Source organism: Falco rusticolus, chromosome 13 (assembly GCF_015220075.1).
Source record: "Falco rusticolus isolate bFalRus1 chromosome 13, bFalRus1.pri, whole genome shotgun sequence".
In the NCBI taxonomy this organism is placed as follows: Eukaryota; Metazoa; Chordata; class Aves; order Falconiformes; family Falconidae; genus Falco; species Falco rusticolus.
Window position 1 is genome coordinate 22,380,581 of NC_051199.1, and position 26,187 is coordinate 22,406,767.

The window sequence follows — 26,187 nt, forward strand, 5'->3', positions numbered from 1 at the left end:
GAATTGTCTTGGAGATTCTAATGCCAGCCACAAAACCAAAACCAACCGAACAACCAAACAACAACAAAAAAAACAACAACAAAAGAAGAAATAAAGAAATAAGGCATCCCATTCCTGCAGGCAGAATTGAAAACATCAACCTCAACAGCTTTGAAAATATATACTCTGCATTTCTGGGCAGCTCATAAGGTCAGAAATACAGACAAACAGGACAGCATTTGGGAAGAGCAAGAAAAATGAAGAAGCGCTCAGGCAGAGGGGCTTGGCCACGGCGGGAGAAGGCGCCAAGGGTTGCATGGCAGCATTTGAGGAGTAGAATGTCCAAGAGGCAAGAGGCTGTTGGACAGAGGTGGCTGCTGTTGAACAAAGCAGAAGCCAACATGGCAGCACACCAGGAAATCTTCTCAGCCTGAACTTCAATCCATTGTGAAACCTTCCCTCTGGGAGAAGTGCTGGAAGCCCCCGGATTTGTGTCACTGACGGTGGGAATGGCCGGAGCCTGCCGGTGGCCCCGCCAGGATGTGCCCCATGGTGAAATAAGACTCTGGAGAGACCTGGCATACCCAGGCTCTTCTGAAGTACCTGATCCCATCAAAGCAACCCGTCCCACGGGGCTTGGCGCAGGCAGCGGCATGACCAGCAGCCAGGCTCTGCAGAGCAGCGCAGGAAAAGCTGATTTTGCAAATAGTTGCTTGAGTTACAACACGAGCATGCAGACCCGTTGCATGTACAGGCACTAAGTCTCCAGGCCAGCATTTTTCTTCAGGATCAGGGCCTCATCTAAGAGAAAATTCCTAATTTCACTGTCTGATACAAAATAAGTTGATGGCACTGCCAAGGATTTATACATATAGGACTTCTTTCAAAATAATCAGTGCTGCTCTTGACCTGAATTCAGGCTGTTAGGTTTTTCATCCCCTCTCATGATGACTTTATTTTATCATCCCCACCACTACATGGATTTTTCTGCAATGAGTCATTTTGAAGATGGTAAGCTCACTGCTGAGAAATGGCATCAGAAATGTATGGTTATCAAGAGTAATAGGTGCCAAAGGCACAAATTTTAAAGCTGTGTGAGAGGAAACGATGACAGTCATCCGAATACAAAATTGTTTGCATCCCATCTTTGTCTTACTGCTTCTGTAAAAGCAAAACATTCTCTTTTTTTTTTAAGGTGTCTAAGGAGTAACATCACAGACAAAAAAAAACCCTTCGAAGTTACTGTTAAATTTCCATTGTGGTATCTGTAGCAATCCCTCAAAAGGGTTAGCTCTGAGTATTTCTTAATTTTGCAAGGATAACACAGGAAATGATTGCAACTGTGTTGGGTAAGTACAGCTTGTTTTTTCAATGAATTCTTTGTGTATTTGATTTCCATTTATACTTCTGCATTTTGCTGCACCAAAACAAACATTTCTGGTAGGAGGAAAGGAAGCACCAAATTTTTTTCCTCAGAATTGATGATTTGAATAATTTCAGTCAGCTTTCAAGTTGGCTTGAAAACGAGGGTCATCATTTGGGAGGAAATTTGCCTGGTTTATTCCACATATTCCCCATATAATGTTTCAAATTTAAAACCTCAGTGACATTTAGAAGTTCAAATGTGTCTATCCCTGGCCTGTGCTCTGCAGCGCTCATCCACTCTGCTGTTGAGGAAGGACAAGTGTTATGTGATGCATCAGACCCGTCATGACTCATCTCACATATCTGAAATAGTCTGAGAAATCATTGCAGACCTTTTTTATTGCAAGAAAAAATGGAATTCTTCTCTGACAGGGGATAAATAAAGCTATCATGTTTTGCCCACAGAAAATCTTCAAACAGGGAAGGAAGAGATCACATTCCTCCCTGACTGTTTCTTCATGTGTCGTTAATTCCTATGATAATCCCATTGCCAAATCCTTTGGCATCTGAAAGCCTTTGCAACTGTCGTCTTCAAAGCCGTAAAGCAGGGGCCACTTCTCCTGAAACCCTCAGTGCTCGCCCTGCCAGCTCTTAGGCTTCTCTTTTGCACGTTTATGGAGAGCTGGGGAGTTTCCAGCCCGGCGAGCAGCAGGGCTTGTTCGTCTTGGGGCAGATGCTTCCAAAACGCAGTGGGAGCTGGACACACATGTTTCCAATTATCATGTAAGGAAAAAAAATATTACATTTTTAGAGATTTCCAGATTTAGGCCTAAGTGTTTACAAAACTGGTTTCAGCTTTTAAGAATGTATTTCCTGGCTTTGAAGCTAAGAGGAGCCCCTTGACTTCATGGGACTTTGGATGGGATCCCTGACTTGCTGGAGCTCCAGCGCCGAGGCAGCTCAGAGCAGGGGCTGGTAGCCATGGCTCCATTCGCGTTGTGCCAGGGATGGGAGGGCTGTCTCCAGCACCAGCCTGCCAGCCCCACTCACTGCAACACCTTTGTACGGGTCAGCTGGGTTTTTTTATCCTGTTCCATGGGAAAAAAAAAAAAAATATGCTGGACTATTTTCCAGTCTCAGGGGGCTTTGGCCAACCTGGGTCAGGAGGCACATTTGTGTTCAGCAGTGTAAGAGCTAAAAAATGCAGAGTATCCTCAAAACCACAGTGTGGGGAAATAGGGAGAGAGAAGGGTCCTGTCTTGGGCCACATGTCCTGGGACATTGTGGGTCACCTGATGTGACCTCCTCTGTTTTGTCCACACTCATAAGTAGCACAAAAAAGCACCAGTCCAGCCAGTCTAGAGTGGCTTGGATATTAACTTTTTAAATATATACCCTGTCCTTTTTGCCCTCTGTATTTTTGCTTCTTACATGAGCGGTGAGAACGAGCATTATATTTTATTTTCCTTCACTTGAGCATTTGATCTACCTCCACAGAAAGCTCCAGTTATTCCATAAAACCAGTCACTGAGGTAAATAATAGCAATCTTTCCCCATAAACCTGCTGAAACTGTTGAAATACATTAAAAGATTAGAGCAATCATTATTAATATAAATTACAAGAAAACAGAACATTAGCTGAATCTGTTATAAAAAAGGAAATCTTTTTCCAAGTTGGTTTTAATTTCAAATAAATAACTGGAAGAATTTTTCTGGGAACATGAAGGAGGGTTTTATAACATCAGTCTATCAGAAATAATACCACGTTGGCTCTGTTCTCTGACATGCACGCTGAAGTGTTCAGACTCTAAAGTGCTGGTTTCTCTTCTTCAGATACAGGGGGAAAGTACTGATAATGAACATTTCATAAAAGCACAAAGACCTTTATCAAAGAAAGAGATGCATAATGCATTTTCAGCATTGTTATTATTATTATAGTACTTGCTTTTACATAATTATTATTTGATGTTCAGGTTTGCTAGAGAGGAACATCTGAAAAAGATCTGCTAAGTCAAATCCAATGCTTTTAAAAGGCACTTAATGAATTTTTCTTGCTGTGTTTATGTTGAGAGGTTATTTATTTGTAGATCATCTGTCATTTTTTGTGTAAAATGTTTGGGGTTTTAATTCTATTAGTAACATTACTTCTGCAACGGTTATCTATTTTCCCATAGAGGCAGTCCTGCAGGAGCTTCTAGCGTGTTGATTTAGTGCTTATGCAATAGGCCTGTCTGGCCTCCCTGGAGACCAGTTTTTTCTTAATTGGTGGCGATACAGATCCAGCCCTTGCTGAACATGCCCGATGTGTCCGCACACCCCAGCACAGAAGGCCCTGGGCAGCCTCAGCCCCGTTGCTGAGGGGTTTGGAGATGCCTCATGGGAACTGGGGTTTTGACCTCTCCCATCCACAGGGTCCTTTGGGATAAACTCACTGTGGTTAGGTAGAGCCCGAGCTCCCGAAACGCCCATCATCTGGGCTGTGTGGAGCAAGATCCTGCTTTTTCACAATAATGTTAAAATTCATCCTGTGTAGGAATCAAATCTTCTGTTTTTTCTTCCCCTACTGTTGATGGAAGTTTTCCATTCCCTAATTCCCTGAGGAATTCCTGCAAAATTCCCTGAAAAATTACATACAGGAGAGGATGTACGCTCCAGGTCAACTCAAATACTTTGCCCCAGTAACAGGGCCAATTTTCACGCCCCCTTCACCCCTCCCACATCCCACCGCGAGAGCCCGGAGGTGGGTGCAGCGCCCAGAGCGCTCTGCTCGCAGGGAGAAGTAAATGATAGCAGTGCCAGGATGGGGGAGGGTCGTATCCTGGCCTTCCCCAACCTGTCCCAACCCAGCGCCCCACTAGTCCGTGTCCATCAGCGTGGGGTGATGGCCAGGAAAACCACCGAGACGGGCAGATCATTTTTCACCTGGAGATTCAGTTCAGGCTCTGTCTACATCACTCCAACAGTTTAATTTAATGGACAGAACATTAAAACATGCCACATTTGTATTAAAAATAAATGGTAGAGACCAGATACCTGAAAAACAGGCAGGGAGAAGTATCTTCCCCCCCCCCAATATCTTCTTTAACTCTGCAAAGGCTGTCAGAGCCAGAGCAGTGGGTAATACAGAAAAATGTCACTTTAAATTGAGGAGTTTATCACTTCAGCTCTCCTTTCCCTCTCTTCCCTGGCTAGTCGGCGTCTGTCAGCATAACCCCATCTCTCATTAGCGCCAAGGCAGAAGACGAGGCAGTACTGGGGCGATCTGACAGTTCAGGCCCTGGTTTTTACAGATTGCCTTTAGCAGCTGGACTTGTCAGACATTTTGGGTAGAAAGAGCAGAAATGAAAAATGGAGGAATCTGATTATGGCCATAAAACTCACCCAACCCCAAAAGGATGCATAGCTGCTCCAGAAACCCCAAGCAGATATTTTAAGGCATTTGCAGACGCGGGGGCTGATGAGGTTGCTGCCAGCAGTAATAAACTCCTGCGATCCGATCTCGGCGTACGCCCAGCCCCAGCCGGCTGTTTTATTTGGGTGAGGTGCGGAGGGCAGAAACTCTTTTTGTTCCATTTTCCCTCCCAATGACAGGGTCCGCACAGAAACCCAACAATTCAGGGCTCTTTTTAAATCTTAATTTTATTGCCATTCCCTTGGGGGATTGGCATGAGTGCAGTTTTCTGCACTCCTCGGGGTTTCTTTGGGGGACAACAGCGTTTTGAGATCTCAGGTTGTCATTACACAGCTATATTAGATAAAGCACTTAAAATGCTGCCTTTATCACCCAGAAGAAGCCGAGGTGGCCAGGAAATACAGGGATGCCTTGCTAAGCCGGTATTGCAGCGCCACAGCATCCGCTCCTCTGCCCCTCGCAAGCCAGCTTGGTCTCCTCCTGGAGGTGGGGGACTCAGAAAGCAGAGGCATTCTGTATTCCTGGCCTGAATTTTACCTTTTACCGGAATTTTTGATAGCACGGACACAAGTTTGGCATTTTGCTGTGTTTCTGCAATGGGCAAACGAGGATGGTTTCAAGCTGGGGTTGAAACAGTGTGGGAGCAGATTTCTCCTCCCACCTCAAAACCTGGGCAGATATATCCTGAAAGCAGAGGGACGCTCCGACCCCAGGCACTCGTGATACCTGCACGGACACATAGATGAACATCGTACGGCCAGACAGGAGAGCGCTGAACCAGCACCAAACTCAGTTTCTCCACCGAGTTAGTTGGCAAGTGGTCACCTCTCCAGCTGGAGGTCAGACGCAACCGTGTAAAATGTAGACAATGAAGCTCACCAGGTTTGTAAACCGAGACCAGCACAAGGAGCTGTAAGACGAGGCTGCCTAAGCCAGAAACCTCAGTCCCGAGAGCCCGACTTGGTCCGCCCTCAGTGACCCTGAGACAGCTAAACCTCCATTTAATCGTGAAACATCAGACCCTGCGTCCTTCCTTGGTCATCCCAGCCAAGGCCAAAGTGGCACAAGGAGTTTAATGCTGAGACTGGGTGAAAAATTTGTTTGCTGACCTGACAGAGGCTGAGGACGCTGGAAGGGGGAGAGCCAGGGCTGACATGGAGCAGTGAAAACCTAGTGGCTTTTAGTGCTTCTCATTTATTTTTTCCAGTTACTTGGAATACTTTCTTCAAGGATTTTGTTTTCCTTTCTGCTTTATTGCAATTGCCTTTGATCGTTTCAAATTATTAACATTCAAAAATGAAGCATGTTTATCTCTTTCCAATATTCTTCACAGGTGTTTCCATTCAAATCTACCCAATGAACCCAACCTGAATTAACTGATCTGACTAGGCACTTTTTAGATAAAAGCAAAGGCAAGGAGACATTCCTGCGTTTGCTGCTGCTCGCTGACACCCACCAGGAGCCTCATGCTGCTATTTCCTAAAATAATAGGAAATGGTCCCAAAGAATTAGCAGCTTCTCCAGCCAGACCCCTCCTGCCCATTTATCAGAGGATGCCCCGCTGATACTAGCAGCAGCAGAGCGGTACTGGTTCATCTCCTGTGGTTTACCTGCAGTTCATGAACAACCACTGCCGAAAGCAGTGCCCCCTCTGGCACACCTATCCTCACGGCACTGCCAATGCCCACCGCTACACCTTCACTGCCTTCGATCAAAGAGAAACACGAGGAGCAGTTTCGCTTGATCTGAAGAAAGCTTTTGACACAGGTAACTGTAGCATATTAATTAACAAACTTCAGCGCCAAGGCTCCTCTGATGCAGCTCTCACAGTGTTTCAAAGCTGCCATGCAGGAAGAGGGAGGGGACAGGGGTTGCCGTGCATGGGGAGGTTCATGCCTCTAGGTCCTGCACCATCGTGGAGACACAGTGTCCAGGCACAGGACCGGCAGCAAGGGTGGTGGGCTGGCGTGCCAGGAGGGGATGGAGCCGCAGCAGGCTGCAGCTGGGCATCCTCCACCCCCCCAGCCAACCTTGCCCTCGCATTAACTTGCAGCCCTGACAACCTGCAGAGGGGTTTCTCACTATGGTTTGGTTCTGTGAACTTTTAAGGAGATAGGAAAACTTGGGTTAGAGCAACCCACCTGCAAAATGCCTGCCTGGCTGTGGGGGCTGCCCAGCTCCCACTGCCCCACGTCCCAGTGTGGCTGCATCCATGTCTGGACTGGTCATGTTCTTGTGCTCCTGCAGAAACCTGAACCAAAGGAAAATGGGTCACGGATGATAGCAATGCCCCAATGCACAGCAAGAGCAGGCCATGGAAATCGGGTCAGCTTCTTCTGGTGTAAATCAACACTGCTTTGCTGAAGCTAGTGGAGTTAAAAGAGTGCAAGAAAGACCAAAATTAGGTCATCAGACGCACAGCTCCTTTTATGCAGCAATGTAACCCTCTTCCTCCTTATTACTACTCCTTTGCACAGTCAAGTAGGTCAAAAGTATCTCCTGTCAGGCAGCTGGATCCACTGAGGTAGCTCTGAAATATTCTCCAGATCAGCAGATATCAGGAAAAGGCATCCCTCTCCCCTCTCCCACTCTGGTCTCTCTGGTTGCCCATCTGAGCACTGGTCTGAGGGGGAGACGGGCGCTCAGGTGGGGGCTAATGAAGGGAGAGGACTAAAGCACCCAAAAAAAAAGCTAATTTCTAAATCTCCCATTAGTTGCACTTGCCTTCTGTGTAGGGTTTTGTCATGGGCTGTGCTTGCAAGGGACATCACAGACACAGCAAGGAGCTGCTCCGGTGGCCCCCAGCAACCCCTCAGCCACCTGCGCTGGAGCCCGGTCCCCGAGCAGTGGCACACGTTACTGCAGAGACCCGCAGCCTTCCCGCACTGCTGGGGCTGGGGTGCCTTTTCCTTCCCCAAACCTGCTAGCCCAGCTAGCACGCTTGTCTGCAGTGAGCGGGGCAATGGCTCCTGTGTCTCTCTGCAGAGCCCTCTTCCCCACAGACCTATAGATACACATCTTACGTGCCTTGAACCAGTGAGACCAAAACAACTGCTTCACACCCACTGGAAAAGAAGCATAATTGAAACAAACTGGAAATAAGATTATTAGTGAAGCAATCCAGCTTCCTATTTTCATTCACCAGGAGTGGTGCCAAAAGGTAACTCTGAAGCCGGAGCAACTCTGCGGAGAACCGTGGTGCAGTCAGCAGAGCAGCACGGGAAGCACTAATGTGGGTGAGAAATGGTCTTGAATCACTGAACACGTTGTTCGAGCTGTAATGATTTTGTGATTCTGACTGAGAACTTTCTGCCTGAATCATAAAATAAATAAGGGTCCTGGAGCATCACAGTTTTGTACCAGCAGCCAAAGGAGATGAAATCATGAGACTCTGAAATCCAGAGCTGCTCCCAAGTTTGGCAACTCCCCTCTGCGGTGAGGAATGAAAGCCCTGTGCCAAGTCAGTCACAAATCATAAACAATCCCAAAAACGGTGACTTCTTCTCTCACCAGCCTTTTTCAATCTTCTCTTACTCTTCTCTTAAATCGCTCCGCATCTTGTGTTTGCCTTATCTCGTATCTATGCGGAGTCTCTAGTTGTCTTCAGACCATCTGCAGTAGGTGACTAACACATGTTAGCACCAGTTCTCCCACTGGGTGCCTATGGAAGAGGGATATGACAGGCTGGATAGTGAGGGGCCTGAATTGCTTATCACATGGAGATGTTATTGTAGTAACAACACCCACGTGAGACAGCGATAGTAGCAGCCAGAATTTGGTCTAACAGCAATAAAAATGAATAATATTAATTTCTGCAGTTATTTACCACTCACAGGCAAATTAGTCATCTCTTTGCCATACCTGAGACAGTAGATGCCACAAAATACCTTCAGTGCCATCTAGCTACTATGTTACATGAAGAGACAGATTTGCAGCTCGTGCTAATTGCCATAAGGCCCATCAGTGGCACGATGTCCTTTTGCACCAGCTGACGCTCTGCCCTCAAGGGTCTAATCAGTACGGTAATGAAAGCCACAAAGATAATTCTCGAGTGTAGAAAACTCCGCTGTAAATGGCTGCTTATCTAAAGTACGGCAAAGCAAATTCCTCAGAATGAAGGCAAAATAAATAAATAAATGCACACACCCAAAACCCACAGGATGTTTCCTTATACTTTTAAAGGCACTTCAGTATTGCCACCCTCTCTGAACATTGCCAAGGAGGAACAACAGCATTTTTTGCCTTTAGATTTTGTTTTATGAAGACATAAAGAAGCTGTGGAAAATAACTCCGTGGCTGTCTACTTGCCTCAGGTTTCATGCCCTGTCCATTATGGAGGTGCTTGAACTTGATGATCTTAAAGGTCTCTTCCAACCTAAATGATTCTATGATTCCAACTGATTCTACTGGAATACTCTGGTCTCTGATTGCGTGTTGTCTCCAGGACTGCTCGACTTTTGTAGAAAATACAATAGTCTCCATAAGCACATGGACACATTTTGCTGATGGTGACTTTACTGACTATCTGTGATGACTGCACCCATGATGTATGTCCACACCACAACCGAGCATATGTTCTGCCAGGCTGGTGGCACGCTGGGAGGCGGGTGGGTAGTGAGTGACACAGCAAGCACATACCTTTCCCTGAATAACTCCCACTGAACCGTCACTGTGTGGCAGTGAAAGTTATGGTGACCGATTGTCATGTGTAACATGGAGAAATGGAACTATGAACTGAGGGAGCCCAGCTGGGGCTGCCTGCATCAGGCTCTCGGCACAATGAGCAGAGGCTGCAAGATGCAAAGGAATGAGCTGGTGTTTCATTTTTTCCTCCTCTGGCCCAGACTGTGGACTGTTGCCACACAGTCTGGTGTGTCCTGGACCATGCAGAAAGCTAAGAAAAGCAAAACACAATTAATTTCAAAAAGAGGTTGTTTTTATGACATACTGTACTTTGGTGAGGTTATTCCATTTATGGTGTAATTTGTCCAGATAAAACCTGTCTAGAAATGACCTTATGGTCTGGGTATGGCGCTGATAGAGCACACACGTGTGCTTATGCTCTCACAATGTCAAACAGCAATGCTTGGCCAAGGATCAGCTCCACAGATGGAGCAGGCAAGTGGTCCTGCTCACTCTGTAGGTCTGACCCTCCACTGGGTGCACGTTCATGAGAAGGTGAAATCAGTCCCAGCAAGGAGAGCACAGGGATAGTCCCTGGCTGTGACAGCAGTGCACATCTGGCAGCGATGCCAAACCTGCTGATGGCAGTGAGACGTATGTCAGAAGAGGTTGGTGCCTGTCGGAGCATGGTGAGGACTTTCATCTCCTGCTTGGACGTTCTCACTACCTTAATGCGGGAGAGTTTATCCAGGCAAGACCAGGTTATCTCCAGGAGCAAACAGTGTTGACAATTTCAGGGAGCCCAGGCCAGCTTCTACCAGCTGACAATCTGTCTACAGCATCATGGTTTTTGGAGCATATTAGCAAGTGAAATTAGTGCTGAGGAAGATACTCATCTTTGTACGGATGGACCTCAGCAGGATGAGGTGGGTCTTAAAAGGAGCATCCATATGGCACCCACCAGGAGGCTTTTGGTCGCCACTTCAGGCTTTCACTGTGAAAGGTAGATCCCAGCGTGGCAAAAGCTGGCTGTTCAAGCAGCAAAGGGTTCAGCCCTCAGGTGTCCCTCTGAGCTGGAATTACCATACAGACACTTAAATAAAAATGAGACTGGCATTCGAACCTGACACCACATCTCAATCCAGGCTTCGCTGATTTACACCAGCCAAAAAAGAGACCTGACCTACAGGGCCAAACCTGGCCCATGGCTATATCCAGGCAGCTGCAGTGATTTAAGGGCTCTGTCAGTGACAGTCACCAATGGGTCTCATTGAAAGCCAGATTTATCTTGTAATCTGCACTAGGAGGCGTAAACTGCTACTGCTGCTCCCACACAAAATAAATCAGTCCAACGCAGCCGAGAGCTTGTAGCTATGAGCGTCAGCCCTCGCTCTGATTTATATGTCCTTACGCTAAAGTCAGTGGTGGCCAAACACTGGCAGAAACCTTCCCCTCTCACCTACGTGGTTGACACCTTGGGTTAACATCAGAGGGACTTTGAGAGCCGGGTGGCAACAGGGGTCAGCGTGGGGACCCGCCTGCTCTCTGAGCTACAGCCGGGCAGGTCTGTAAGGTCTCTGGGGCCTTCTGGTCAGGCTCACGCTCTAGCTGGCATCCCCAGGCTGCCAGGCCCTGCCTGGAGTTTCCCCGTGCCACGGTGCTGTGGGCAAAGTGCAAATGAGTGGCATGGCTGTCCTGCCCGCGGACGGGGCTCCGCTTTGCTTGGCAAGGCGTGCGGGAATGCCTGAGCACGTGGGGTTAACTCAGCCTTTATGCTCACGGTTATTTTAGGCATCCTTCTCTGGTACTGAAACACAGGTTAGCAAAACTCAGGAAGAAGGATAGTAGCATAGTAACTGCTCACATGTAGTCACAGGGAATACATGCCTCTAATTCTTCACATCCTTACTGTGAGCTCATTTCAGCATCTCTCCCCTTTGGGATTTTTTCTTATCACAAAAAAAAACCCAAACCAGCATTCTTTTTTTTTTTTTTCAGTCCTGCACAGCAACAGACCTCCACCACTCTGTCGCTGCCCTGGCACACTCACTTTGGAGACAAAGCAAAACCCACAGGACACGGGTGAATGTTGAAGGCCACCTGGCAAAGGAATACTGGATTTTGGGAGCCACCCAGATACCCCTTGGTGAGTGCTACCAGCCCAACTGGGGACACAGCCATGAGCCACGGCAAGGGGCGATCCAGGGCCCAGAGGGAGGAGGGTGCTGTGCGCCTGGCTGTGTGAGGCGGGCTGGTGGCAGCCCACAAAAGCCCACACCATTGCAACAAGTCTTCAAGGGTCGTGCTGGAGCCTGCGCATTCCTGGGTGTCGGGTGAAGCCGCAGGGGTTTGGCAGCGCGGCCGCAGCTACGCCCAGTCCCTCCACAAATAGTGTTGGCAATTTCAAGGAGCGAAATAATGTCCTGGCACTGCCAAAAACCACAGTGATTATCGGCAGTGTAAGTAATCAAGTAAAAGCACTTTTCCACAGCCGAATGACCAGATTGTCAAGCATGCAAAGAGTAGTAGCTAAAATTGATTGCAGCTCACATGGATAATTTCTACCAGAATTACATTATTGTATTAAAACAGTAATGCATAATGTATGGCCGTGCATCTCTGCAATAAACATTTTGCATTTAATTTAGAAATCTCTGAGTCATTAGAAAAGTTCTCTCGCTATGCTGTAGAGACCTTTGTGGAGTCAGCAATAGCAGTCTTTAAAAAAACAAGTTAATGATGAAGGGAATCAGACAGATGCAAAATACCTGAGCTGGGAATGGGAGTGGGAGCCGAGCGCTACATGCGCACTTGCCCTGCATGCCATCCTGCGCAGGACAGCCCAGCCCAGGGGACCCGGCCACCCTGCCTTCGGCACCCAAACCATGCTGCTGCACCACAACACTCCACGGACTGTCAGGGAAGAGAGAAAGAGGCAATTTCCCAGAGCAGTTCAGTCAACCTAACATTTGAATGACCTTACAGGGTTGCCTTCATCTCTGCACTGGCTGCAGAGGAGACCACAGATGGGAAAGCTCCTGGAGCGGGTGCACGGGAGGCAGGAACACCCCGCGGCGGCCAGGAGGGAGCCATGAAGAAAGCGGAGGTCTGTGCTCTGCACTGAAGGTATGTTGCTGTGCAACAAGCTCGTAACAGCAGGGGAGAAATCGCTGTTTGATCCCGAAACTCTTGCATATGTTTAACTTCCATGGGAGTCAAATCCCTGGGCTGGATACCCTGCAACCCGGGTGAAATTGCCAGCTAGGTGGAGAGTTGCACCCAGCACGCACCCAAGGTGGCTCTTTGGCACTTTGTATGAGCTGTGGGCTGCTAGGCAGAGATGTCTGTAGTCACAACGTTTTACAGGAGGGAGATTCACTCTGTTCTACCTAAAAGTCACTCTCCATGTGCTGGTTCTCTCCTTCCCAGCGCACAATAACCCTTTGCATCTCCCAGAGGACTTTTTCCTTCAGTAGTAGGCTCCAAAGTGGGCACCGACAACACAAGGGAGCAGCCAAATGGATCTTATTGTTTGGATCCCTCCTCTGAGCCCTTTGTGCTGACAGCAGCTCGTGCAGTCTGCTCGCCGCTGCTCAGCAGGGTGGGTCAGCTGGACACGACAGCCAGCTCATCCAAAACGTGGAGCTCGGTGCTTGATTCAGTGTGAGAGCCGCCATCAGCTGGGGACCCAGGACTGAGTAGCCTGTGCGATTTTTTGTCATCTGAAAATGGGATGATCAAAATGCTGTTTGCAGGCAGAGGCATGGAACGTGGTCCAGCAGTGCTGCAGAGCGCTCAGCGGACTCGTAGGAAAATACAGGTCCCTGAAGTGAGTGTGCGTTTTTCCAGAGTCAGCAAAAGCAGCCTACAGACATGAAGTTTATTATTTCTTATATTCATATACTCTTTAAACTGTTCTCTTTCTTTGATCCCCCAAGCCTTATATCCTTGAATTTTACTTGGTAGTCTTTCCTCTCTATGGACAAGGAAGGTTTTAGAACCTTTAGGATAACAAAAGCACTGGGAAAGAGAAAAGCAATGGAGTTTTCAGGTACTGTGCAGAATTGTACAATGGCAATTTGGAGATACAAGTGCTATTTCTAGCTGTGATGTTTCTCTGCCCTGGGACCAATTCCTCCATCACTTCTGCTTCCACCTCCATGGAGGGGTTCACACAGCCACTCTCTCTGCAGAGGCACTTATTATCCATCAAAGTACCTCACACAGTGCAAAAGAGGCATTTTCACGACAAATGTGAGGAACTGGAGATCTTTGTCATTATCTAAACATTAGTAGATTTAATATTTGTTGTTCTCAGCTTCTTGTCCAACAGCCGGTACAGCTCTCCATATAAAGACAAAAAAGTTGATCAATATTTAGCACAGCCACAGCATGCTGTTAATTCCTCCCTGAGAGGGGGGTTTACCAAAGTTGAATCCCAGGAAAAACCTGCAGAAATTATAGTGATTCCAGACTTTAGTGGACATTACTGGGAAACAGAGTGGCTGTACAGACTTCCCACCTCCCATCAGCTGCTAGCAACACAACACACTTCACTCCTGAGATGCACACTTAGCTTTGGGATAAAAATAAGTAAAGGAAGGGAAGGAAAAAAAGCATAGTGATGATTTGTGTATAGTTGATTGGCACACTTGCTGACTCGTCAAGAAAGGCAGAGTGGCAGGGTCGATCCAGTTCAGCCCCTCGGCACGGGGCTGTGGCTTTGCCCCCTCTTCCTGGAAGACGCTGCTTAGTGAGGCAAGGGAGAAAACACAACAGGGAATAACAGCAAAACAGAGTGCAGTTCAGATAAGGACTAATAAAATGCAGTTCTGACATACAGAGCCTGTAGGCAGCTCCTGTGCATGGGCCAAAGCCTCACGTTAAATACATTAGTTAGAAGATGGGGATAATGATACTTTGCTCCTCCGTGTCTGAGGATGGAGGATGCCCGCACTATGCCTGCTCCGAGCGAGTAAACAGCCTCACCCGCCATCCACTGGTGTGAGGGTCTGCTTGGCTGAGAGGGGAGCTTTGCAGCCTGGGCATGAGCATTTTGCTGGTATTAATTATGATCACAATCAATGTGGTGCATGAGTCAGCAGGAATCTGTTTGGCCATGGCAGAAAAGGCAGCTTTGCGTAAACAAGTCCAGCAACAAGGCTTCCTCTCCCACCTGGGAAATCACCCCACCGGCAGGGCTAGGGGAGCCGCCTGGGACACCCAACGGCAGAGCTGCCTGGCACGTGGATTTGGTACCATCATATAGCTGTCAGTACCCGCAGCTCTAAGCAGGAACGCTGTGGAGGAGCCCTGGCTTTGGGGCACAGTGCGGCACAGGGGACCCTCACCCCTGGGGCTGCTGGGGTTGGGGCTACGTGCCAACACGTGGCGTGTGAACAGCCTCCACCTCCAGCCTGCTCAAAGCTGGGTTTTGGTGGCCCTGGTGTCTAACTTGGGCAATCAAAGTGTGAGTGCTGCGTGCCCTCACACAGCCCTCCTGAATCTGCAGGGTGGGAGCACCGTGGGGACAGGGCTGTGCAAGGGGAGGGGGCGGAGAAGAAAACAGAGATGTCAGTGTGTGTGCATGTGTGTGTGTGTGTGTGGCAGTTCAGCGACCACCTCATGTCCCTGCTTTGTTTATTTTGTGAAGTGTAAAACCGCATGGAAGATGTTGATGATATCTGAATGTTGAACCAAGTTAACCTCTCCTAAACAGATTATCTACTTCCTATTAATTTCTAAGAAACTTGGGCTCCTGTGACCAAGCTTCCTTTACAGCCATCAGTGAATTCTAAATTACAAACTGAGAGGACATAATTTTTTGTGAAGAATGCCTCCTGTGCATTTTGCGGGTTTGATTTAGCAGTAGGAAGACGACTCTGAAATATTTGAGTCCATAACAATTAATGAGGATATCCTGGGGTTTACAGCCGTATCAGAGTTCCCACCATGAGTTCCCTTTGTTTTTTCGCACTGTTGACAAACACAAAGGTTGCGTATCTTTACACTCAGTAATTGTCTCCATGTTCACGATAACTGTACAGAGATGCACTGTTTTTCAAGATCCACAAAAGGGCTTGACCTATAAAATTCAATTTCAAATGGTAAAAATCCCCTGGCCACCATAGACACTGGTGACAAACTAATGTGTTATGTTCCATAACGGTCTGTTTTGAGTACTGGCTTGACCTGTAAGTGTTCTAGATACAGCCTGACTAAAATGGGTTTTATTATTTTCCATTAGTGCCTGCCGCAAGAAAATCAACTGGCAGTCCACAGGGGAAATAAAAGTATTTGCCTCCTCTAGATAGCATCTGCTGCAAACGTAAACGGACCCTTTCCCAGCCCTCTCCTTCCTACAGTTTCCTTCCAGCCCTCTGATGTAATCAAATTTCCCAAGATTTGTGCTTTGGTTGCAAGCCCTGAGGCAGGGTGAGGGCAGAAGATGCTCCTCGACCCTGCAGGACCTGATGCTCCACCAAACCCCTGGCCTGGGAACTGGTCAAGGAGAAGCACTGTTGTCGTGCTGAACCGTGGCCGTGCCGGAGGAGGAGTGGGAGTGCAGCCAAGCGGCATTTCCCATGTTTGCAGCTGGACTCTCTGAGATCGGGAACTTTCTTTTTCCCTCTACACTACGCTTGCTCACACTGCTGTGCAGACCCACGCTCCCAGCATATTCCCATCAGGATTTCAGGCAGACCCCCGTGTTGCGCGAGCACGTGGCTTCGTGCAGGCACCGCAGCCAGGGCTGGTGGCATGCCCTTCCTGGACTCATCCGTACGCAGGCACTGCGGCCACACAGGGTACCTCTCCCGATGGGGACACCGGGCAGCTACAGCCTGGCCCTGCGTGCCCCAGGAGGAGCACGGGCCCCTCGGGCCCTCCTTCCACCTGGCTTTTTCTGCCCCTCCCCAGAGAGAGCTTCCCAGCAGTGCCCACCAAGCTCCTTTCATTTCCCAAAATTTTGTTCTCTTTTTAAGGCAAATTATTCAGTTAAAAAAAATCCCCCAGCATTAAAACCTGTCTCACATCGTCTTGTCTCAGTAAAACAATGACATTTTCCCCTCTTTGATGCTCAGATCTAGCTCTGCAGGAAATTTTACTACCATGACTCTTTCATCTCTCTCCTGGTTTGAAGATAAATGATCTTTGGACTCTTCTGGACCTGCATAAATCACAAAAGCAATCTACTAAGAGAGCTGCCTGTGGCATCGACTTCAGCTGGAATTGAAAAGGACAGTCAAAAATATCCATAGTGCTTACACAAGGAGTAACAGAGCCAGGGTAATCCAATGTTTTCTCCTTTCAGCAAGCAGGACCACGGCATGGAGAAGAGGACAATAGTGGGACCATGTCCCTGGGGGGATGGCGGCCCCGAGTTGCCATCCTCAGAGCCACTGGGGATCACTGGAGAGAAACCACAAAACCAGGTGACTTCTGAGGACATGGGACTTGCTTCCAAAGACAAACAGGTCCTGGCACAGCCTCCCAGGCCACTGAGTTCAGTCCTGGGTGTCCGAGGTGTGTGACACCACCCCTTCGCGAACTGTTCCCAGCTCTGCCTGCAATCTGGGGAGGGGCTGCCTCTCATTCAATCTCTGATCAAAAGGCCGAGCTCAGAGAGGTGGCACCTTTGGGGATCAAGGCTGGGGTTTAGGAGAGGCAGCTCACCTTGTATTGCAAACCGGTTTCAGCCTTTACTGAGGGTTTATATGCAGGATGGACAAATTCAAATGGTTGCTGCTCTGTCAGTCTTGGCATCATCTTTTCTACTCACAGAAACTCCCTGAACGTCTGACATGATGGAGATGACAACGGAAGCACCAGAAACTTGGCTTGGGAGTGGGGTGACAGCCTCCGGGCAAGACCTCTCCTGCATGTAATCTCCATGAGAAACCACAGGGGAAGAAGGGCAGCACGTGGCCCGGGGAAAAGCGGGTGGTAAATCTCACATGTCTCACTTAAGGCTGATTTGGCAAACCGGAGAAGGGAGCATGTGGGGAAAACATGCTGTCCCCTGAGCTTGCTTGAGAGATGGATATGGGATGGGCAACGATGGCCACCTCACAACCTGCCACAGCAAACATGGCTTCAGCTGCACATGGAGTAGGGTGCTAACGGGAATGTGGTGCTTGCCCTGGGATGGGCACCGAGGGACGGCGTACGCCATCCCTTGGTCCCTGGCCCAGGCCACTGGCAGGTTGCAGCTGCAGAAAATGCTGCTCCAGCAAGCAACTGCTCCTGGGTGACTTGTGCTTTTCCCCGGGTGGAAAGGTGGGCTGCAGGAGCTATTTTTGCATCTCTCCTCACTTTCACGCAATTGCAACCGAATACCACAAGCCCCATCAGCCCTGAGCAGAGTGCGTGGCATTGCTAATGTAAAGCACTGTTTGCTTGCAGGCAAGGAGACGGGGTTTCTCAGTTCTTTTTTGTTTTCCTTAACCAAATTTTTAATGCTCTATTTGCCAATTAATTGTGTTGCTCATCACTCCTTGCAGTTTGGGAACATCTGCCGAGATCATTCACGCTGCGTTGCTCCCCACTGAAGTGTTGCTCCCCATTAAGAAAGGCGTTATCTTGAAACTGGATTTAACATAGACCCCCGTGACACTCTGCTCCTCCCAGTCTGATACAGCACTTCATGATCCTGTTTCCAGTCGTAAGATTATGATCCACAGCAAAATCATTTCAGTGCATACACATGCCCAGTTATTCAAATAGCTTTTTACAATAAAGCATCACCATCCAGTACAGTGACCACTCCACCAGGGAGTTAGCAAGCAACCTTGATGTGTGACAAGCAGCACGTGGCGGCTGGGATGCGGGGACACCTGGCATAAAGCAAAACAGATGATGCCCTCTATTCTTGCTCCATCTCGCGTGGTGTTGCATGGGCATCCCTCACTTTCCCATCTGCTTTATCCAACTCTGATCACCTTCATTTAACAGGTAGAGAAACAGGAGCCAGTATGTGCCATGAGAGGTGGTTTTGGGAATAATTCTGCTTTTTTCTATCATGGAGCTGCAAACAGAAGCAGCACCTTTCTCCAAGCTCTAAGCCCTTCTCCTGGGATAATGAAATCAGTAACTCAAAGCTCTCCATGCAAATTTAGGGATTCCTTTGCTAGGATATCTTTACCAAAGCCTGTGAAAGTCAGGCCTGATTTTCATAGCTGCTTGATTTTCCCCCCTCTCTTTTCTGACTTGGAAAAACTTGGAAGTGTTTGTGTGGCATTTTCCACATGTGGAATTACTGACCTAATTTTGGGTTCTTCCATCCTTTTATTTTGGTACAGCCAAATAACAGCCTCTCGCCACAGTGCATTTGTGGGAAACGCCAAAGGGACGTTAGCCCAGAATGAGACCTCGTGAGCAGGACGAGGACAGTCAGGGAAAATGGCCTGAAAAGCGATGGATGGAAAGGCAGGAGGAGGAGGGATGAACAACTCCACTTCAGTGGGGTGTTGCACGCGTGGAAGGGAAAACGCTGACCATGACATTTTGCTCTCTTCAAGACTGATTTCTTTACGTCTTTGTGTCCCTGCTGACACTGTGGTCCCCGGGACCACTGGGCTCCACGGCTGACCCCCGAAATTACGTTCTCCCAGTATCTTCCCGTAGCACATGGAAGGAATTTCCTGTTCTGCTCACCTCATGAGGAGGTGGCAAAAAGGCGAGGGAGGATTTTCAGCTTCTGAGAGATTTGCACTATAAAATAGAGGGACTTACATGAAACAAAACCTATGGGAGTCAAGGGAGGCTTGCTTGGGCTCCTGTATGTGACATATTTGTTGAATGCTACATAAAAATATGTAACTCTTTTTGTGCCAGTGCTGTGGAAATTCAGAGCAGACTCTCACCTGCTGCAAATCAACGGATCAGAAAAGATCTGCCCTCTGTGTAGTGGATCGAACTTCTCTGGCGGAAGAATATGATAAATCTACCAGTCCATGCCCACAGGAACGGTAAGTATGCAGGACACAAGCTACACACATGACACACACAGCCCATCCCTTCTCGCCTGTGCGTTCCCCAGGGCAGGACATATGAGGGTCTTTGAAACTTTTGGTGGCTTCACTTGCCCAGTACCAAAATTTTAGGTCCTGAAAAAAGCACGTTGCAATGCAGAAGAGAGGTGTGAGCTGACATAACCAGCCCCATATTTTGACATATTTTTTCACCCAGAACAGGGGAAAAACAGTGAAGGTCAACGTGCTCCATGAGCCCCCCGCGATGGCTGGACCCCCGCTCTGTTTCAGTGAGAGCAGCCCACGAGGGGCCACAAGAGGGGCTGGCAGGGATGGGGGCTTAACTTAGAGATGGGAGTCAGAGTCGTGCACTTGGATCTTTATTACAAATCAAGCGTGTTCATTTCACAGAAACTTCCTTTTTCTTTGGGTGATTTTCAAGGAGAAAAATACCGCTGGGCTTCAAGGCTTACTGAATTGCTCATGGGAGTGAGTGCTGGTAGAGTCCAGCAACGGGTCCAGGAGGCTGAGCTGGTGGCCAATACCGTCTTTCTTGCTGAGACGCTTAGGTAGGTGTTTTCAGAGATGGAGGACAGCAGACCCAGCCTTCACCTCACATTCAGTTGTGTTTGTGATTTATCAAGCAAATCTTTATGGGCTCTAGGGTGCAGTTTTATTAAAACGTCCTTTTTCCCTAACTCAAGAGGATGGTTACAAAACATGCTGAAATTTGTTTTTCACTCTTTAGGGCTTCCAGGACTTCATGCTCATCTATCTTACGTTATTTTTCTTTCTATTTGTGGTTTTGAGGTCAGGGCTCCAGAAATGTTAACTCTTCAAATGAAGTTCAGAGCCAAAACCAAATTCTTCTTGGAGGAAATACCAAAATTTCTACTGGTGCCTCACAGCTGAAAAACATGGAAATGAATATATGGTAATTGATCTCTCTTTCTGATCAAAAGGTACCTCAGTGAAGTTATGTACTCATGGAAAATGCTGTATGATAGTGTTGGTTGGATAGCACAAACAAACACAAACTTTCCCACAAATATTTGCTCGTCTTAAATTAATCTGCTTGGCTCTGCTCATAGCTTGCCGGAGTTTATTTTCCACAAATATTCTAACAGGAGCTTGTTGGCAAGAATACACATAGAAACTGCTCAAGGTAATATCTGAGGAAACTATTTCTGAAGGTCTGTTTTAAGGCCAGCAACCCTAAACCCCTGCTATTTTCATGCCTTTGGACTTGCCAGCCATGAGGAAAGGGCAGCATTCCCCTTGAAGGAGGCCAGGCACGGGGTTGTGGCTCCGAGTCATGAGTCAGATCCTCATACCCCCTCTGCTCTGGAGAAGATGTTGATTAACCAGTGACAGCTGGAGAACTGAGACTGCATTTCCACGGCCAGAGGAAAAGGACTCTAGAAATAGCCTTCCCCACTCCCTGCCTTTGTGTTATGTGAGGGCAGGAGAACCAGGGGTCTCTTCTTTTCCCTCCTGCCTGGATGCAGATGACAGCTCAGCACTGAAGCGATGGTATTGCAACCACAGGATGCAGCATGGGTGCTGAGCCTGCAGGTTTGGGTGTACGGCCTGGCTGCACCCCAATTTTTCTGTCCCTGGTTTTAGCAGAAAGGCAGCGCTGCGGACCCTGCTGAGGAGCTCCCCTCCCCTCCCCTTCCCTTCCCTGGACACTTAGGAGACCAAGATCCTGCCGGAGCAGGCTTCAACATGAATCCTCCAGGCAGTTTATATATAGCTTGAGAGAATCAAACAGCATTATTTCAAGTTCATGACCTAGTCTTCGTATTCCTTGTAGCAACCACAAGGCAGCTCAAGTCCAATTTGCACTGTGAATGCCAGACTGGGGGCATCTTCTCTCTTTGGTGCTTGAGCAATGGAGCAGATCCCTGGGGAAGCCCCGCAGCACTCTTAACTTGTACTGCAAACCAGGGCTGCTGGGGCTGCATCTTCCAGCTCACTGCAGAGCCTGACGTCTTCAGGTCTGGCTTCATTCTGATCACAGTGTTTGCTCTTTTCCTTTTTTTTTTTTTGTTTTTTAACCTGGTTACCCTTTGAGGGAACGTCCATGATTTTGAAAGCATTTTGATGGAAGTAGGTATTTCATTGGTAAAGAGTTACAAACTTATCCTATCAGCTCTATTAATAGTATTTAGCACTTATTCAGGTATCTTAACCAGAGTTTCTCAAAGCATTTTATGGAAGTTTATCATTGGCCCTCTTCTAGACTGATCTGTCTAAACCTGAGCTGGAAAGTTTTTAATTTCACTTTTAAATTACCATTGCCATACCAGAAATAGGCCTCTGTGAGTTAGTTACACTAGTACAATCAGGAAATGAAACAATGTCTCATGATGTATGTCAAAAATTGGGCAGCACAAGCTGGCTACAGCCCCCCCGGACAGGACAGAGCACTGTGCCAGGAATTAAGAGATTCTTCTCTGCCACTTTCCCAAGGGGCTGTCTGCAAGTCTCCTCATTTCATGTCTTTTTTCTTCCTCCTTTAGGCTGCTGGGTGTGTTCAGACTGGAAATCCTCTGGAAAAAAGCATGGTGGCCTCCTGCTGCCATTGCCACTAATGCTGCAGGGTGGAAGGGCCATGCAAATCATTTCTGAACAGGAGATGTGACAAAGTGGAAGCAAAAACGACAAGCATTTTTGCGGAAACACTGCTTGAAAGCATTTTAACAATTCTTTTCTTTTTTAACATCTTTTAAAAAAAAAGCACAAAAATTACTCGTTGGACTGACTTACAGAGAAGAATGACTTGCAAAACACGGTCACACGCAGTCGTGATATTAGCAACCACCCCTTCAACACTACAGTTACGTAGGCATTGAATGCGAAAGGCAGAAGGCTATGTTTGTAAAGGAAACCGATTTTTCATAGGTTACTCCCTCCACAGTGGGAGACCACAGATTGAGAAGAGCTGACTACCCTTCCGGTAGCAATAATGCAATTATGCTATTCATAGTGAGAGAGAAAAACATCGGCTGATTTTCTTTGCATCATAATCTGCTAACCTCAGAATTAACCTTGCTGGACACAGATCTGTTAACTTTTACCATGCTTCTCCAATTAGTCTGAGACAGAAATAGCTACCCACAGCTGTTATAAATTGGTATGTTCCCTGATGATGCTTGGTGCTACCTGCAGAAAAAAGTTTCTTGTTTTATTCTGTGCCTTTTTTTTTTCTTCTTTTTTTACTGTTCTTAATATACTTTCATTGCAAACTGATGGTATTAGACAGCTCTGCTTTGCTCTGCTTGCAGTGGAAGGCAGACATGCTACTTGAGTGTGCTCTGTGACAGTAACTTCATACCTGATATTTTTGTTTTAGGAAAAGGAAGGGCGGAGGGTACTCGCAGGGCTGTGTAGCTGTAAGTGCATCAAGTTACAGCGGAGCATGCATTGCACTCCCAGCGCTAACAGGGAGCTGCAGAGCCTTAGGTGTCCTCTGCCCAGCCGGTAATGATGGAAAGAAAGGGACTGACTGACTTGAGGCCAACAACCTGAAACCACCTGCTCACATGCAGTGACAACCATGGTTTTCGTGTGTGCTCGGAATGGAAATCCCCAAATCTGCAAACGGCAGAAAAACGGCAAAATCCCCGAATCTGCAAAGCCGCCTCTGCAAACTGTTTTATATATGTACAAGCACATGTAGATCTTCAGAAACACATTAACTGAGGCCTCTCTGATCTTTCCCACACCTGTTCAGGACTCCTGAGGGCTGGTCATCACTGCTGAAGGACATTTAAGCACTGGTTGAATGTCACATCCACAAAGTAAAGATTTCACACATCTTTTTGAGCCTTGGTTGAAAAATGAACTGAATTACCAACAGTCAGATTATGTCCTTGGGACGTAAACATGATTACAGAAAACAAGTATGGGAAGATGTTTAAAGTGAGAACAGTGACAGTAAAAACCACACGAACTGCTGACTGGGTGGCAAAACCACTTCTATGGTACAGCTGAAGCAGCCCAGACGCCAAGATCATCTGCACAGCCCTCGGCCATGAGACATCCAAGGCATTTGCCCGCAACCTTCGTGGAGTACAGAACACCCAAACCTGTCCGTTCATGAGGCCAAGCAGAAGCAGGTGCACTTTGGGAAGCTGCATCATTGCAGGGCACCTTGGGGTGGGAAACCCCCACACCCCCCCCACCCCCAGATCCATGTACCCCACTCGCACAGCAGTGTCCTGTGCTGTCTGCAGGCTGGCGCATGATTGGGAGCCACCAGGCACACAGCTGCTTTGCCAGCCGGCACAGAACTGGCCACAATCCTCCACCTGCAGCTGGGTCGGTGGGTAATACTGTTGGGGCTTGGGTTTCTTTTCCATAATCTCCAGTGTTGCCTTTATTTAGAACAAATGAAAGCGCTGAGCGTCTCCAAAAGCTCCAAATAGCTTGTGTTTTCTCACCTTATGCCACTCGTGCCCTGCATTACTCTTTTGTTTGCCTTCCCTTGCCCTGCATCTAGAGGAGAGATTACAAGTTGCACCATCAGCAGCCAAGCAAGGTCTAAGCCACAGGGAAGGATCTGAGTCATCTCCCTGAGAGAATATTTTAGCCATACATCATTGTTTGTTTTCAGGCAAACCAGTACAATTATGCAACATAAATTCTTTTAAAGCATTTGGGGCTTCAGTTCAATTTAAAATCCTGTAGGTTTTATGGCCGGAATGAGTGATTACTAAGTATGTGCATACAATTGAAGATTTGGGAAGAAGCACGTGGGGAAGATTAAAGGGCATGTAGAGCCTCACGCACACACCGGGCAAACTCTGACCAGGCTGTAACAGAGGATGGGAGATCTCAAGAGCCCATGTCAAAAGGTGGGTTATGATATTTATGGCTTCAGAGCAGTTTTGCTCTCCCAGGTGCAGTGAGAGTTTTCTGTGAGCACAAGGCCTGGCTGTGATCTCCTGTGAGTGCATTTCCACGGGCTTCAGTCGAGCTGGGTGACTTTGCCTAGATTAACTCCTGATTTATGCTCACTTAACTGGGGATGAAAATCTGATCTATTTAAAAACAAGACTCGGTTACAACAGGAATAGAGGGAGACATTAAAATTTCTCCAATCTGGATTTTATCACTCCAGGAAGGTGTTAAACCAGAGGTATAAGGCTGCCTGTTGGCCCTCGGGCAGGGAGGATGGCCGGGGCTGGGGACACAGCCCTGGCACCTTGAGGCCATTTGACTCCTCACCCTGACACAGACCCGCCGTGGGGCTGTGGGGAAATCACAGCCATTGCTGAGATGCTTTTACCACCCCCCTCTGCCTCCTTCCCCTCCCTAGGCCGGAGACCACATGAGGGTTTTGTCCCTTTGCCCTCACAGGGTGACGAAGGCTCCTGTCTTACCTTCCTTTTCCGTTGCTTTAATTAACAGGTAGAAAACTAAGCCCCCCTCTTCAAGCACAAACTCCATGCAACCCACTCCTGTGTGAGCAAGAAGCAAAGTCCAGGTAAGTAACCTCGAAAGCTGCATCCACATCCAAAGACCTCAGCACCTGCACCGAGAACCAGCATGACTGCTCGGTGCCGAGTGTAACTGCTGGTCCTGGGGCTGGTGGGGCAGGTGGGGCAGGAGGCAAACGGGAGCAAACACAGACCCAAGCCGTCCCCCCCGGCACCCAGCTCAGCCTCAGCACTCATCAGTGCTGCCTGCTGCAGTGGAAAATATCCATAGTTATTAAAACATTACCAGGAGCGGGATGAAGGAAATCAGTAACTCAGCGCTTGCAAAGAAAACCAAATCGTCAACAATAGATTTTTTTATCATCATCATGATGGCCACTACTATTTAATGACCCAGCACTCACTGTCATGCTGTTATGTGAGACTCAGCCACCACTGTACAAACACGTGGGCCTTGTGAACTGCAGACCCCAGTGAGAGAACCAGGAGCTAGAGATGTAACAAACAGAAAGCAGAGAAAAAGATCCCAAAGCCTGGCTTAATGTGCTTTCTTTAAAATGTACTCTCAATGAAGGCCTGGCAAATAAATCACAGTTTACAATGCCAGCTGCCTATATATTTATTTCTCCGGCTGTATAAAGGAGTAGAGTTTACAGTATTATTTTTTTCTCTCTTTTTTAAGGGGAATATACAGACAGATTTGTATCTCCACATTCATGTTTTACTTACACAGATGCAAACTCCACTAAAGCTGGGGGAATTATTGACAACCGATACTGAGGCAATCGAAGGCCAGACTCTGACCTATTGATTTCCTCGAGATTGCACGGGACGTATGTAGTTCATTGCAGAATACAGTCTTTGTTTGTTTTATTACTCAATATATAACAATGTGGAATAAAGAACAATGCCGAACTGCACAAATGCCTGAGGATTTCTCTTTAATTGAAATCAGGACTGGGAACATCCTTGTAAATCAAAAGCAGTCAGTCTTTGAGAAAATTCACTGCTTTTGCAAAGTTTACTTTCAAATGGGATTTAACTTTAACTCTTTGTCTCTCACACCAGCTCAGCTAAATAATTTTTAACGATTTCTCTGAAGTGGCTACGTGCTATCCAATGGTCTGAACAATACCAGGCACAACAGATGCTGGGCAGGATTTTCATTTATATTACAGCTGTGAATAGTAGTTGAGAAAAATCAAATACATGTTAATTATTGGAGATACTCCTCCTATCGGTCCAAATCCGTATTTTTAAAAAGCTGGATGCTCTTCTGAATCAGGATTTTGATTCGGTTTATTAAGAACCTATGGGCTCTCCTTGTAAAATTATGACATAGATCTGTATTTTACTTAAGTTTGAGGATACTTTAGATTAACTTTTAATT

At 47.5% G+C, this 26,187-nt stretch overlaps 2 long non-coding RNA genes across 2 annotated transcripts; both read left to right on the forward strand.

The window, feature by feature from the left end:
• Positions 1–6,251: 6,251 nt before the first annotated feature.
• Positions 6,252–19,341, forward strand: LOC119156811. The gene is made up of 4 exons (XR_005107293.1): positions 6,252–6,523; positions 11,378–11,525; positions 12,365–12,505; positions 16,692–19,341. It is a non-coding gene; the product is annotated as an uncharacterized LOC119156811 (long non-coding RNA).
• Positions 19,342–19,776: 435 nt separating this feature from the next.
• LOC119156444 lies at positions 19,777–25,714 on the forward strand. Its single transcript, XR_005107138.1, has 5 exons — positions 19,777–19,919; positions 20,161–20,284; positions 21,876–24,212; positions 24,769–24,844; positions 25,480–25,714. It is a non-coding gene; the product is annotated as an uncharacterized LOC119156444 (long non-coding RNA).
• The last annotated feature ends 473 nt before the right edge of the window (positions 25,715–26,187 follow it).